The 16167-nt window shown below is 34.8% G+C and overlaps 1 protein-coding gene across 7 annotated transcripts in view; it reads right to left on the reverse strand.

The window, feature by feature from the left end:
- RPS6KA6 (ribosomal protein S6 kinase A6) overlaps nt 1-16167 on the reverse strand; it is a 135187-nt gene that overhangs the window by 109377 nt on the left and 9643 nt on the right. For 3 of the 7 annotated variants that reach the window (XM_066356684.1, XM_066356685.1, XM_066356686.1), the window contains exon 2: nt 2871-2914. The exons of the other annotated variants lie outside the window; for them this stretch is intronic. The gene's annotated coding sequence lies outside the window, so the exon portion shown is untranslated. The remainder of the gene's footprint in view (nt 1-2870; nt 2915-16167) is intronic. 7 annotated transcript variants of the gene reach the window in all.

Consider the following 16167-nt stretch of genomic DNA (forward strand, 5'->3'; position numbering starts at 1 on the left):
TGATCCTTTTACTGCCTTGAGAAAGTTTCTCCAACTTTCTTAATCTCCATTTATTCATCTGTAAAATAAGTAATTTAGGGTTGTTGTCAAGATTAATATAATGTTCTTAAAGAGGCTAGCACAGTGTCTGATATGTGCCCAATAAATACCTGATGTGTAAATGTTTTCCTGCCAAAAGAAAATTTATAAAATGTATGAAATACTTTAGATAATAATTCACCAAAAGGTGAATAATGCTACCTGTATACAAAATAATATATCTGTGAATCAAACCTTATTGCTACTTCACCATAAACTACTCATTTAATACTTACAGTTTGGGCATGTCATACTATTGTGGGACAATTATAGTCACTGTTCCAGTGAACACAATGTTTGTATATTTTCAGAGAGTTGTTTTAAAAAAAATATGTGACAGGTTATAAGCAGCAAACTCTAAAATATTTATCTAGCCTTTGGTCTAAAATACAATGTTTAAATAATTATAAATAATTTTGGATGTCAGAAAAATGGCAGCATGGGAGATATCCTTGATCTCTCCCCTTGAAGTCTCAACAATTTGAACAGCTATAAAAGAATTACCTGTTTTTAAAAGACAGATTACCTCAGAGATCCACATATAGACCCATCTAAAGGTGGGCAAGTGGGAATGAATTGGGTAGACAAGAAAGGAGAAAAACTAGATACAAACACACAGTTGGGAGCTCAAGGTGGGGTTCAGCCTGCAGAGGGGGGGGGGAATCAATTTATGGCTGTCACTCCCTTCAGCTGAGAGGAATAGAGAGATGCAGTAAGCATTCCTGCAATAGTGGGCAGTACGAGTTATGGCTGAGTCAAGATACCTAGGCAGGAAACATAGCACCTTGTGGATGTGGTTGTTGGATGGACCACATTCCAGACAGAGAAACAAAGCTATGGAACCTGGTTGCACCAAAACCTCCAAGAACTTGCCTCCCTTCATCCATGGTATCAGATTACAGAGCACATTATCTGCAAACCTGAGAACTTGTACTATAGAACCTCCTTTTTTTCCCAGAGGAAAGGGTACACTTTGTGACTAGTCCTGGGGTTGGGGAACAGGGGCCCTATAAAGGGTGAAGGTCACAATTACAAGAAGGGAAAAACAACAAAGAAGCTGACAGGCCAGTATCCCCCAACCCAACCCACCCTCATGCATCACTGTTATGCTGATAGTAGCATCTGGTTGTGGGGGAGAAAAATGGAATTACATTGGTTTGTAGCCTCATCGTCTACCGCACTGCCCTTTGGGGTTGTGGCTCTGGGACCAGGGCAACAGAGCACAGGAGAGAAAATTACTTTCACAGGGAATATTACCTCATGGAGATCTGGAAAGTCAGAAAATTGTAAGAAAGCTAAAAACCTATTATTCAGCACCACACATAAAAATAATACAAAGCATCTTCAGATTAATGTGCTAGAGAAGTGCCACTCATAATAGATGCCTAGACAAAGAAATAATCCATTAAAAAACTATGAATAACCAAGGTAGTGAGTCAGCTCAGAAAGGAAATGAAAAATCTTCAGAAAACAACCTTAAAGACATGGAAATATGTGATTTAAATGACAGAGAATTCAAGATTGCAATTCCGAAATAAAACTTAATGAGATACAAGGAAATAGAGACAGGAAACTTAATGAGCTCAGAAACTTTATCAACAAACAAAATAAGTAGTTCATCAAAGAGATTGAAAATTTTTAAAAGCACAAAACAGAAATTCTAGAGATAAAGTATTCTATAAAAGAGACCGAGCATGAACTAGCGACACCTTCCACCCTGACAATCACCACACTGTTGCCTGTTTCCATAACTTTTTAATTCATTTTAGAGAGGAGAGGGAGAGACAGAGGAGAGACAGAGAGAGAGAAAGGGGGGAGGAGCTGGAAGCATCAACTCCCATATGTGCCTTGACCAGGCAAGCCCAGGGTTTCAAACCGGCGACCTCAGCATTTCCAGGTCGACGTTTTATCCAGGTCGGCGCCACCACAGGTCAGGCCTGTTTCCGTAACTTTTACTTCCTTTTTTCCCTATCCCTCTCCTGCCCTCACCAAACCACCACACTGACACCTGTCACCCTGCTTGTTATGTATGAGTCTGTCTCTATTTTGCTTATGATGTACAAAAACTTGACATTGGGGGGGTGAATATAAAATGCAGTATACAGAGACATGCTGTAGAATTGGGCCCATGAAACCTGTATAACTCTGTTAACCAGTGTCACACCAATAAACTCAATTTAAAAGTGAATGAAGTAGTGAGCATATGAAGTAATCAACCAGATAGAGAAAAGAATTAGTGATATGGACGATAGAAATCTAGAAAAGATGCAGAGGGAAAAAGAGACTTGAGCATTAAAAAAAATGAAAGAATTCTAAGAGAACTGGCTCCATCAGAAAGAAAAAAATATGCATACCAGAAGAAGAAGAAGAAGAAGAAGGGAATGGAGAGCCTATTCAAATAAATATGTGATGAGAATTTCCCAAACCTATACAAAGAGCTAGAGCCTCGAATCCAAGAAACAAACAGAACATCTAATTACCTAGAACAACAACAACAAAAAAAGACCTCTCCAAAGCACATTGTATTAAAACTGTCAAAAATTAATGACAAAGAAAAATTCTCAAGACAGACAGAGAAAAGAAAAAGTGACATATAAAGGAAAGCCCATTTGGTTATCTTTGGACTGCTCAGCAAATACTCTATAAGCTAGAAGAGAAAGAGACCAAATATTCAAACCACTGAAAGAGAGACATTAACAGTCAAGAATAATATGTCCAGCAAAGTTATCTTTTAGATATGAAGCAAAAATAAAGAATTTTCCAGAAATACAAGAGATGAGAGAATTACTCACCAGAAGACCTCCACTGCAGGAAATACGCAAGGGAGTTATTCTACCTGAAACAAAGAACAAAAGGTCACAAAACTACAGGTAAGTTCACCAACAAACTTACAACATAAATAGGGGAGGGGTAAAGGTCTAAATTTTGAAAGGAGAATGGAAATCAGATGTATCCAACAGAGAAAGGACTACTGTATACATGAAACTTTCTTCTTCATAAATCTAAGAGTAACCACACACAAACATAGAACCCAAAACAGAACACAGAGCTTAAAACAAAGAGGAAACAAAGGGAAAATGTATTGAATATCACACACACAAAATATATATACACACACACAGGAACACAAACAAAAAGAACCAAGGGAGGCACAGAGTTACCAGAAAAAAAAAAAAAAAAAGATAAAATGGTTATAGGAAATCCTTATACATCAATAATTACCCTAAATGTAAACAGCCTGAATTAAAAAAATAAAAAGGCACAGAGTAGCAGATTGAAAAAACAAACAAACAAACAAGCAAACCAACCAAAAACCAAAAAACAACCATACGCTTCCTTCAGGAGACACATATCTAAGCTGCAAAGACAAAGTCAGACTCAAAGTGAAAGGGTGGAAAATGATTCTACAAGTAATGGCATCCACAAAAAAGCAGGTGCAGCCATACTGATAATAGAAAAAATAAATTTCAAAATAACAAAAGTAACAAGAGACAAAGATGGACATTTTGGAATGATAAAGGGGACACTACATGAAGAAGACATAACACTGCTCAATATATGTGCACCCATCAGGGAGCAACGAAATATACAAATCAACTGCTAACAGAACTAAAGGGGAGAAACTGACAAAAACACAATTATAGCAGGGGATCTAAGTTCCCAATTGGCAGCTATATAGATAGATCAACAAACAAAAAACCAATAAAGAAATACCAGATTAATTAATGCATTAGACCAAATGGACATAATAGACACTTATGGAGCCTTTCATCCCAAAATCAGATTATATACTCTTCTTCAGTGCACATGGTACATTCTCAAAGATAGACTATATGTTGAGTCACAGAACCAGCCTCAACATATTTAAGATTAAAATCATACTCAGCATATTCACTGACTGCAATGGTTTGAAACTAGAAATCAACTCAAAAAGAAACCCACAAATATGTATAGGTTAAACAGCATACTACTAAAAATGACTGGGTCAAAGAAGAAATAAAAGTTGACACCAAAGGAGATATAGAAACAAATGAGGATGACAATACAATATATGAAAACGTCTGGAGCGCAGTGAAAGCAGTAATAAAAGGGAGGCTTAAATCATTACAGGCCTGACCTCCCCCCTCCAAAAAAATACAAAACAAGAAAAAGCCCACGTAAATAACCTAATGTTACATCTTTTGAAAAGTAGAAAAAAGAACAGAAGCAACCCAAACTCAGCAGAAGGAAACAAAATGCAGCAGAAATGAATGAAGTAAAGAACAAAGAAACTATACAAAAAATTAATACAACAAAGCTGGTTCTTTAAAAAGGTTAATAAAATTGAAAAACCCCTGGCTAGACTCAACTAAGGAAAAAAGAGTAAAGACTCATAAAAAAATTTTAAATGAAAGAGAATTTACCATAAAAGAAACATCCCAGATATGCAAAGGATCATACTGGAATATAATGAAAGACTATATATGCCACCAAATTCAATAACATATTAGAAATGAATATGTTTCTAGAAATACACAATCTTCTTAGATTGAATCATGAAGAATTAGAAAATCTAAATAGACCAATTAACAGTCAATAAATTGAAAAAAAAAACATTAAAATATTCCCCAAAAGCTAGAGTCCAGGATCAGATGGCTTCACTAGTGAATTCTACAGAACATTCAAAGATTTGATACCTAGACTTCTCAAATTCTTCCAAATAATTGAAGAGGCAATACTTCCTAATACATTTTATGAGGCCATAATACTGATACTAAAACCTGACAAGAATCACACACATGCACACACACACACACGCACACACACACACGTCAAACCAGTATCTCTGATGAACACAGGTGCAAAAATCCATAACAAAATGTTAGCAGATTGAATTCAACAATACATTAAAAAATAATGTATCACAATCAACTGGGCTTTATTCTAAGGGCACAAGAATGATTTGTCATGTGCAAATAGATCAATGCAATACACTATATAACAAAATAAAGGATAAAGGAATTATGATCATATCAATAGATGTAGAAAAATCATTTGATAAAACATAACATCCATTTATGATTGAAACACTCTATAAAATGGGTATAGAAGGAAAGTACCTCAACATAATACAAGCCATATATGACAAACCCTCAGCCAAATTCATACTCAATGCTGAAAAACTATTTTCCTCTATAATCAGAAACCAGGCAAGGATATCCACTCTCACTACTCTTATTTAACATAGTTCTGGAAGTCCTAGTCTGAAAAATTAGGTGAGAGAAAGAAATAAAAGGCATCCAGATCAGAAATAAAGAAGTAAAAGTGTCACTCTTTGCAGATGACATGATTCTGTATATAGAATTTCTATATATAGAACCCCCTAAAGAATCCACCAAAAATGGTTAAAACAAGAAACAAATACGGGAAGTTGCAAGATAAAAACACAAGTACAAAAATCCACTGCATTTCTATAAACTATTGATGCAACATCAGAAAAAGATATGGAAACAAAATACCTTTGCAATTGCAACGAAAAGGATTAAATACCCGGGAATAAACTTAGCAAAGGATGTGAAGGACCTATGTCCCTGGGTTACTAATTAGATAGGTTCTGTTGGTTTGTTCTTAAATTGAATTTATATCTAAGTTGGAACTGGTATATTTTCCTATGCAACTTAGAACAGCTGTTTGTCTTAGCATAGTATTTAATTTTACCTTTCTACACATATAAATACTTAAATATGTGCAAATACAACCATCTTGGATTATGCAGAAGATGGTGTACTTGTTGGAGAGCACGGAACTGGTGTTAGAGAGTCAGAGTTTGATTCTGCTCCTGGATTCGGTTTCTTGCATTGGCATCAAGGGAGGTTTGTACAGAGCTTTTTTCTCATCATAAATGGCCCTGTAGCATCTTGGCCCTTTGGTAAATGTAAGACAAACTCTGGTGAACCTCTTTGTATCAGGATCTTGCTCCTCTAACTTTGCCATTCCTGCTGCAATGAGTCGAAAAGCATCAGCTCTTTTGTAGAAAGCTTTTTCAGTTCTAGAATTTCTAGGTCCCAGTTTTCTTCCTTAATGCTGTCACCTGCTGCTCTAGTTCCATAAGGTCTTAATTGGTTAGTTCTTCGCCGTCGAAGTCGAGTAACTCTATGATATCATTTTCACTGATGTCCAACTGCAATTGATGACCAAAGCCCTATGGTGCTCCATTCGTGAGAACAAGTTGTACGTAATTTGGATGTTTGTAACTCGAGGACTTGACTAAAAACTACAAAGCAAAATTAAAAGAGAGTGAAAAAGACACAATGAAGTTGCCTGGCTTGTAGTGGCACAGTGGGTAATGTGACTACCTGGAATGCTGAGGGCACTGGTTTGAAACCCTGGGCTTGCCCAGTCAAGGTGCAGATGATAGTCCATGAGCAACTAAAGTAAGGCAACTATGACTTATACTTCTCATCCTGCCTTGTGTCTTTCTGTAAAATCAATAAATAAAATCTTTAAAAGAAAATACACAATGAAGAAGAAAAAATATTTCAATTTCATGGTTTGAAAGAATCAGCATAGTTAAAATGGCCGTATTACCCAAAACAATATATAAATTTAATGCAATCCCTATCAAAATTCCAATGTCATTTATTAAATGAAATAGAACAAAATATCACCAGATTTGTATGGACCCTCAAAAGACCCAAAATAGCCAAAGCTACCCTAAGAAAAATAGAACAAAGCTGGAGGTATCAAATTACCTGATCTCAACTTATACTATGGAGCTATGATAATCAAAAGGCATGGTATTGGCAGAAAAACTGACAATACAGACCAATGGAGCAGAATTAAAAGCTCAAAAATAAAACCACATGTGCAGTGGTGGGATTCACATAATTTAACAACCGGTTCTCTACCCTAATGGCTGTTTTCAGTATAAAAAAATGATATATCAAAAGGTAGTTTGTCACTTCATGCATTTAATACTTAAATAAGAACAATAAACGAGATACACAAAACTAGATTTTGTTATGAGTTTTGAAATATTAATAAAAAATATTAAATAATACCTGACCAAAAAACAATAAAACTGTTATTTAAGACAGTTCCATATTGTTTTTCTTTACATTTAAATTTTTTAACTTTATTTTGAGATAACTATAGATTTGCATGCAGTTGTAAGAAGTAGTACAGAGATCCAGTATATCCTTTACCCAGATTTCCGCAATAGTAACATCTTGTAAAACTATAGTTAATATCACAACCACACTATTGGCACTGATGATGATATTGATTTCTGTTCTTTATCATATTCTTCCTTTTCCTTACTTTAGATTTGTTTTGTCCTTCTTTTTTAAGTTCCTTATGATTGAAACATAGATAATTCATTTGAGACCTTTCTTCATTCTTAATATATTTAATGCTACAGATTTCCCTCTAAGGACTGTTTTAACTGTTTCCCATAATATTTCTTCATTTATTATTTTCTTTTTCTTTCAGTTTGAAATGTTTTCTATTCCTTGGGAGTTCCTTTGAGCTATGGATTACTTAGAAGTGGGTTAATTTTCAAATGTTTGGGGAATTATTTTTGCTATTTTTCTTTTACTGATTTCTTGTTCAATTTCATAATTTCTGACAACATACTTTACATTTCAGTTCTTTCAAAAGTTAAGGTTAGATTCATGGCTACAAGTTAGAGTTTAAGACCTTGGCCATGGTTTATCTATTGGTTCGACTATCACAATTTTTGGTTTGCTGATTAAAATCAGACACCTACATTAACAGATCAGGGTGAACTCATATTTCTTTTTGACTAGCATCCTCACTTGCAATTTTTTCACCTATGAATGGAATGAACATTACAATGGGTGCTTAAAATACGTTGTTGCACAGATAAACATTACAAAAGTAAGGAATGTAAATTTGTAATTTCCACATTAGGCAGCTGACCAGGTGCTCACTTTAGAGAGAACCCTGTTTACAAGTGCCATTCTAACAACTGGTTTGCTGAATTCAACAAAAAATTAGGTGTCGGTTCTGCAAAACTGGTGTGAACTGGCAGAATCCAACCACTTCACATGTGTATCGGTAAATAATTTTTGACAAGTAAGCCAAAAATACACAAAGGAGAAAACACTTTTCAATAAATGGTGCTGGGATGATCGGAAAGCCCCATGATAAAGATTAAAGATAGACTCCTGTTTTTCCCCATGCACAAAAATTAATTCAAAATGGATCAAAGTCTTAAATAAGAGATTTGAAACAATAAATTATATACAATGAGACATAAATATAATACTAAACTTATGGACCTTGGTTGTAGAGAACATTTTATGAATTTAATCCTAAAGGAAAGGAAGAATAAAAATAAATACATGAGACTGTACCAAACTAAAAAGTTTCTGCATGGAAAGAAAAATGAAAACAAAACTAAAAGGCAACCAATCAAATTGAAGATGGTATTTTCAAACAATAGCTCTGACAAGGGATAAATATTCAAAATACATAAACAACTCATACAATTCAACAGCAAACAATCCAATTAAAAAAATGGACAGAGGACATGAACAAACACTTCTCCCAAAAAGACATACAAATGGCCAAAAGATACGTGAAAAGATGTTCAACTACACTAGCTATAAGAGAAATGCAAATCTAAATAACCTACAATGAGTTACTACCTCACACCCATTAGAATGGCTATTATTAACAAGACAAGTAACAACAAGTGTTGGAAAGTTTTGAGGATGAAAGAAATCCTCATTCACTGCTGGTAAAAATGTAAACTGGTACACTCACTATAAAAAATAGTATGACAATTCATCAAAAATTACCAATAGCACTGGCAAGTGGCTAAGTGGATAGACCGTCAGCCAGGCATATGGACGTTCCTTTTCTGATTCCTGGTCAGAGCACACAGGAGAAGGGACCATCTGCTTCCCCCCTCCTCCCTCTCCCCATTCTCTCTCTATACCCCTCCCACAGCCAGTGGCTCAACTGGTTCGAGCATGGCCCGGGTACTGAGGATAGCTCAGTTAGTACAAATGCAGTGTGTCAGCCTCAGATGCTGAGAATAGCTTGGTACTGGAGCATCATCCCCAGAATGGGTTGCTGGGTGGATCCCAGTCAGGGCACATGTGGGAGTTTGCCTCAGTATACCCCCTCCTCTCACCTAAAAAATTTAAAATAATTAACAATAAAGTTACTATATGACCCAACAACCCCTCTTCTGAGTATTTATCTACCAAAAAAAGTAAAAAAAAAATCTTTAATTCACAAAGATATATATGTACCCCTATGTTCACTGTAGCATTACTCTCAGTGATCTAGACGTGGTGATAACCAAGGAGTCCTTTGATAGATGATTGGATAAAGAGTATGTAGTATATATAAACCATAGAATACTACTCAGTCATAACACTACTGCCATTTGCGACAATATGAAAGGATCTTGAAAATACATGCTAAGCAAAATAAGTCACTCAGGAAAAGTTAAGAACTATATAATTTCACTCATATGTGGGATATAAAATTGAAATTCATAGACACAGACAGTATGGTGGTTGCCAGATGGAAGGGGGAAGGATAATAGTAAAGGGTAAAGACTAATAAAAGGTAAGTGGTGATGGGGGATGATTTGACATTGCCTAGTAGGCACTCAATGCAATATACAGATCATGTATCCTCAAAATGTACACTTGGAACCTGTATGATCTCATTATCCAGTGTCACCCTCAAAAATTTAACTTTAAAAATTGATTAAAATGTTAAATACACAAAAAGTGTAATGTTGGCATAGCTATAAAGGAACAAACTAAAATTATATACTCTATGGATTATAATTGCCACAGTACAACCAGAATTTTGCCTCACTCAGAATATAGTCATAATTTTCTCAAATTCAACCTGCAATTACTTTCTACTTACTTTTACTCCAATGTTCCTTGTGCTTGTCTACAATTTTTTTAAAAAAGCCAACATAATGAACTCTTATTTTTCATGCTTTTTGAAATCAAGAACTTTAGAAACTTGTGAAATACACCTTCCTGAAAGCAAGAAGAACAGTGCATTACATTTTAGAAGCTGTTAATCCTAATAAAACACTAATGGGTAAGAATACTTAGTTCACTTTTTGGAAACTGGTATAATAGCCAAATCATTTACCATATTCTACGTGTTCCATAGTAAGTATTACAAGGATTTAATACAAAAAAGATAAAAAAAAAAAACCAGTCCAGCAGATGACTTCTAAAAAATGTAGAAACTCATAAAAACTAAAATAATTGTGACACTTATTTAATTTTTTATTGAGTTTATTGTGATGACATTAGTTATTAAAATTATATAGGTTTATTTTTTAATTTTACTTAGAGGATTAAATTTAATGGGGTGACACTGATCAATAAGAGTACACAGGTTCCAGGTAAACATCTCTATAGCATTTGAACTGTTGTTGATTGTGTTTTGTGCCCATTACCCAAAGTCAGATCATTATCCATCACCATATATTAGTCTCTCTTTGCTCTCTTATACCCACACCCTCCATCCTGATCCCCTACCCCTGGTAACATTGGCTTTCAATGTACAATTCTATGAGACAATGTATGTTGTATTGTGTGTTTAGCACACCAAGCAAAGTCTCCCTCCATCACCATTTATTTCTCCTATAACATATCCTGATGTCCTTTTTTCTTCTTAAATCTTTCACCTTTTCATCCAGCCCCTCAAACCATCTCCCCTAGAACAGTTGTCATTCTGTTCTCTATGAGTTCATTTCTACTGTTTTGTTTGTTAGTTTATCTTGTTCATTAAACTCCACACATGAGTGAAATATGATACTTGTCTTTCTCTGATTGGCTGCTTACTTCACTTAGCATAATGCTCTTCAGATCCATCCCTGTTATCCTACAAAGAGTAGGATTTCCTTTTTTTTACAGTCAAGTAGTATTCCATTGTTTAAATGTACCACAGCTTTTTTATCTACTCATCTAGTGAGGGATACTTGGGCTGCTTCCAAATCTTAGCTAGTGTAAATAATGCTGCAATGAACATAGGGGTGTATACATTCTTTTGAATTAGTGTTTTGGGGTTTTTTTTGGATATATTCTCGGAAGTGGAATTGTTGAGTCATACACAGTTATATTTTTAATTTTTTGAGGTAACTCCATACAGCTTCCCACATTGGCTGCACCAGTCTGCATTCCCACCAGCAGGGCACAAAGATTCCCTTTTCTCCACATCCTCACCGGCACTTGTTCTTTGCTGATGTATTGATTACAGCCATTCTGACAGGTGTGAGGTGACATCTCATTTTGGTTTTAATTTGCAGCTCTTTCATTATTAATGACATTGAGCATCGTTTTATATGTCTGTTGCCTCCTGAATGTCCTCTTTGGAAAAGTATATATTCTAATCCTTTGCCCACTTTTTAATTGGATCATTTGCCTTCTTCGTCCTGAGTTGTGTAAGGTCTTTATATATTTTGGAAATTAACCCCTTATCAGATGCATTATTGTGGAATATTCTCCTATTCAGTGGGTTGTGTTTTCATTCAGTTGGTGGTTTCCTTTGCTGTGCAAATGGTCACATTTGTTTATTTTTTCTTTTGTTTTCTTGTCCAAGGAGATATATTTTAAAAAAGTAATTTTGCTATTGGAAATGTCTGAGATTTTACTGTCTGTTTTCTTCTAACATATGTATGGTTCTGAGAATGACATTTAATCCACTTTGAGTTTATTCTTGTGTACGGCATAACGCAGTGATGGCGAACCTTTTAATAAAAACTGCCCACTTTTGCAGTGCTGGTCAACCTGGCCCCTCCCACCCACTAGTGGGCATTCCCGCTTTCATGGTGGGCCAATCAGGGCGCCATTTGGTTGCTCCACTACCACCCACCATGAAAGCTGGAATGCCCACTAGTGGGTAGGAGGGACCAGGTTGACCAGTACTGCAAAAGTGAGCAGTTTTTATAAAAAGGTTCGCCATCATGGGCGTAAAGTATTCTAGTTTTATTTTTTGTACGTATTTAATTTTCCCTACCATTTATTGAGCAGAATATCTTTACCCCATTTTATGTTTTGCCTCCTTTGTCAAATATTAATTGACCATAAAGCTGGGTTTATTTCTGAACTCTCTATTCTGTTCCATTGATCCATGTTTGTTTTTATGCCAGTACATCCTGTTTTAATGCCTTTACCTTTGTAGTATAGTTTGGTATCAAGTAACATGACTTCTCTAACTTTGTTCTTTCTCAAAGTTGCTTGATGACACTTTTGTTTCTCTCAAATTCAAGAGTGGTGACTCTAAATTTAATCAATTCGGACAAGTCTCCAAAACAATATTCTAATTTAAAAACACTACCTTCAGAGATGTTATTTGTAGCAAAATATCCACACTATAGTCCCCTTAATAATTGCTCTGCAACATAGAGCCCAATACCTCAAATAAAAGGACTAAAGTCAGCCTTATATTATCCAGACAGTCACATGTTTCCCACAGACTGCTTACAGGTACCTGTTAAAATGGGTCACATAAGCTATTTATCTTGCTATCCAGGCTCTTGATAGTATCATTATGAAAATAGAAGAAGCTTAATTTTAAAATTTTCCTCCTATTGCTACAATAGCCATTGATGTTCTGTAACATACTTCTGTATACACATCGGTAATTTAGAGGTAGAATACACAAAATTAAGCATCACCAAATTGAGAACTATTACTAGCTACTCAAATGGTGATTTGTTAACCCAGAACACCAACCAGTAGAAATCTGATCTCCTGACCTGTGGTGAAGCAGTGGATAAAGTGTCTATCTGGAAAACTGAGATCACTGGTTCAAAACCCCAGACTTGCCTGAGCAAGGCACATATAGAAAGCTATTACTATGAGTTGATGCTTCCTGCTCTTCCCCCCAACACACACTTTCACTTTCTCTCTCTCTCTCTCTCTCTCTCTCTCTCTCTCTCTCTCTTCCTCTAAAAATCAATATATAATATCTAAAAAAAAAGAATCCTCATTATGCCAACATCATTGCAGTCAGTCCACAAAGACTTAAGAGACAAAATTTCAAAGGCAATTTATTAATAAAAATAATTTTCCTTTTTCTTGTACTAAAAATTCTTGCAGAAGAACATTAAATAAAAGCAAAAGGAACATCCTTACTGGTCGTGGCAGAGTGACTAGAGCATCGATCTCAAATCCTGAGGTCCCCAGATGAAACCCCGAGGTTGCCGGCTCATTCAGCTTGAGCGTGGGGTCTCTGGCTTGAGCACAAGATCATCAATATGATCCCAAGATCACTGGCTTGCACAAGGGGTCACTGACTCAGCTTGAGCCATCAGGTTCAAGGTACATATGAGAAGCAATCAATGAACAACTACAGTGACAAAACTATGAATTGATGCTTCTCATCTTTCTTCTCCCTCTTGCACCCTGTCTGTCTGTCTAAAATCAATTTAAAAAATAAATAAAAGCAAGAAAAAACATATGCTGAAACATTATAATCCTCTACAACTGCCATCACTGAATGTCAGGAATAAGGGGAGGTATGTAAAGCAAAAATGAAGTACAAATTCAATTGCCATACATACTATAACTCTTTCTTGATAGTTGATTTGAATAGGAGAATCCTACTAATATTCTTAAAAACTGTTAACATTTGAAGCCAAGAAGTGGAAAGGAGCTTTCAATGAATCTGCAAGTAATGGATGTCACAGAAATATGGAATTAAAATATTAATACCCCCCAAAATTGAATTTTAATAAAGCTTTCTATAAGCCTAAATCTGTTGTTCTCTGTGACACAATACACTACTTAGTGTCATTTCAGACATTTCATTGTGACTATGGCAGAAGCCTGGAGCAATAACCAAATGAACTCTATCTTATCTTGCAACTATCACAATGCTTACATGTACATAGGCATTTAATAATTAGTAGCTTGATGTATGCTTGAATAATAATATTCAGAACCAATAAAAATCAATTTAAGTATCATCATGCTTAAAGAACCTATTGTTTTACAGGTGACAATATACTATGAATTGAACTAAGCATATCAATATTATAGATACATGAGGAGGTATTTATAGAACATTTGATTTTTTTAAAATTTTGTTTCAGTGTCAGAAAAGCAGCTTCTCTGGTTATTATTCAGGCAGGAATTTGTTCACTCTACTTGGTTGCAATCCAGGCCAGTGAATTGAATGGTTCTGAGTTGCTCCAAAGTGTTCCCAATGCCAAGGCACTGACATCTGGTCAGTCTCATATGAATCAACATATATACTTTGGAAAGTTCACTTGCAAATGAGACATGTATTATGTATGGTATGGATGAATGCACAGATATGCATGATGTGTACATACATAAAATTCTTCAGAAATATTTGTTTTCACTGTAGTAACCTTTTATAGATATGAGGCCCATGTAATTTCATTAAAATACTACCTTGGGGAATGTATAATTAGTATTAATTTGTCCATTGATTAAGTATTTTGTGTAGGACACCTAACTCTTACAGTTGTTTTGTTGAACAATAAAAATTATATACTTCTCAAACATTATATACAAAGCAAAATCACTTTATTTACTTCTCAAAATAATTATAAACACCTTTATTTTTTATATATAAGGAAACTAAAGAACTTAATGTTGCTTCTTCAGTTTTCTCAGAAATCAATTGAACACATATGCGTGCATCTATTTCTGGATTCCCAATTCTGTTCCATTGATCTATGTGCCTATCCTTCCACTAATACTATACTGTCTTAATTACCTGCATTAACACAGTGAACCTTAGTATCCTGCACAGAGAGTGATTTTTTGTACTTTATTTTAGCCTTTCTTTTCAAAATGGTTTTAGATATTCTAGACTCTGTATTTTTACATATAAATTTTAGAATAAACTTGTTTATATCTACAGAAAATCTTGTTGAATTTTATTGATTATTATTTTAAATAGATATGGCTATCGAATCAACAGGTACAATTTACTGATCTGATACGGTTTCTAACAAATTGTCTATGTCCTGTCCTTATCTTCAACATTGTCCTTCTGGGAGACACAACAATGAACACAGGAAAGAGCATGAACTTAAAATTCAAATCCCACTTATTTGTACATCTATTTATCATCTGTTAAAAAGACAGATCTTCTTCTTACAAAGCTACTGAAGGGTGAATATAACTGATTAATGTAACCAAAAAATTTTATATCTTTCTCCCTTAAGTTTAGACATTATAGAGAAAGAGAGAGAGAGTTAAAATTACTATATTTCCTCTTAAAATCTGTCCCCAATCTCTTTATAAGACAGAGGTCCTATAGTAAGAACAATGATTCATGACCTATAAACTTTTTGTTAGAGACATGAAATATTTTATAAAAAATTGAGTCACTATTCCCTTACTTAGTTAGTAATAAGGTATGAAGATTATATAACCCCTGAATTATAAGGCTAAAATCTAGCAAAGCCAGCTAGCACCCTAACAATTTACTTTTACTGTCATGAAAAAGCAAAATTTCAAATCTATGCAGAAAGAGCATACAAGGCAGCTAAAATACATCCTTTGCTGGAACCGTATCTCAAAACAAAAAGAGAATAAAACACACTGAAAAACATTCCAATTCACAGAAAATATTTCAAAGCTAATTGCTTAGGAACTAATATTGCTTTCTTTTCTTGTTGGATAATGAGAACTAACTATATGACTATTTCTCTTTTTACTCTGGCCTTGAGCTGTGATTCTCTATCGCTGGCTGTACATCACAATCTGTGGAATGATATGCAGGACCCCATCAGCTAATATAATTATGAATCTCAGTGAGTAAGTCACGATCATGGAATTTTTTAAATTCCCAGGTTAATTTAATATACAGTCAGAGTGATGAGAAATATTAGCCTGGGGAAATTCAAGGTCAAATATGCAATCCAACTATATTTCAAATGTGTAGCATTCACTTAGAGCCTGCTTACCTGTGTTCTATTTCCCTCCAAATCCACACTTTATTCTTTCCATACACTTCCTAGTTTAGTTTTTCTTATTTTCAATATCAGAATAGTTTGTTACAGGCTTACCTTGTTTTATTGTGCTTTGCAGATATTGCAGTTTGGAGGGTATTTTT

Source organism: Saccopteryx leptura, chromosome X (assembly GCF_036850995.1).
Source record: "Saccopteryx leptura isolate mSacLep1 chromosome X, mSacLep1_pri_phased_curated, whole genome shotgun sequence".
NCBI classification, from domain to species: Eukaryota; Metazoa; Chordata; class Mammalia; order Chiroptera; family Emballonuridae; genus Saccopteryx; species Saccopteryx leptura.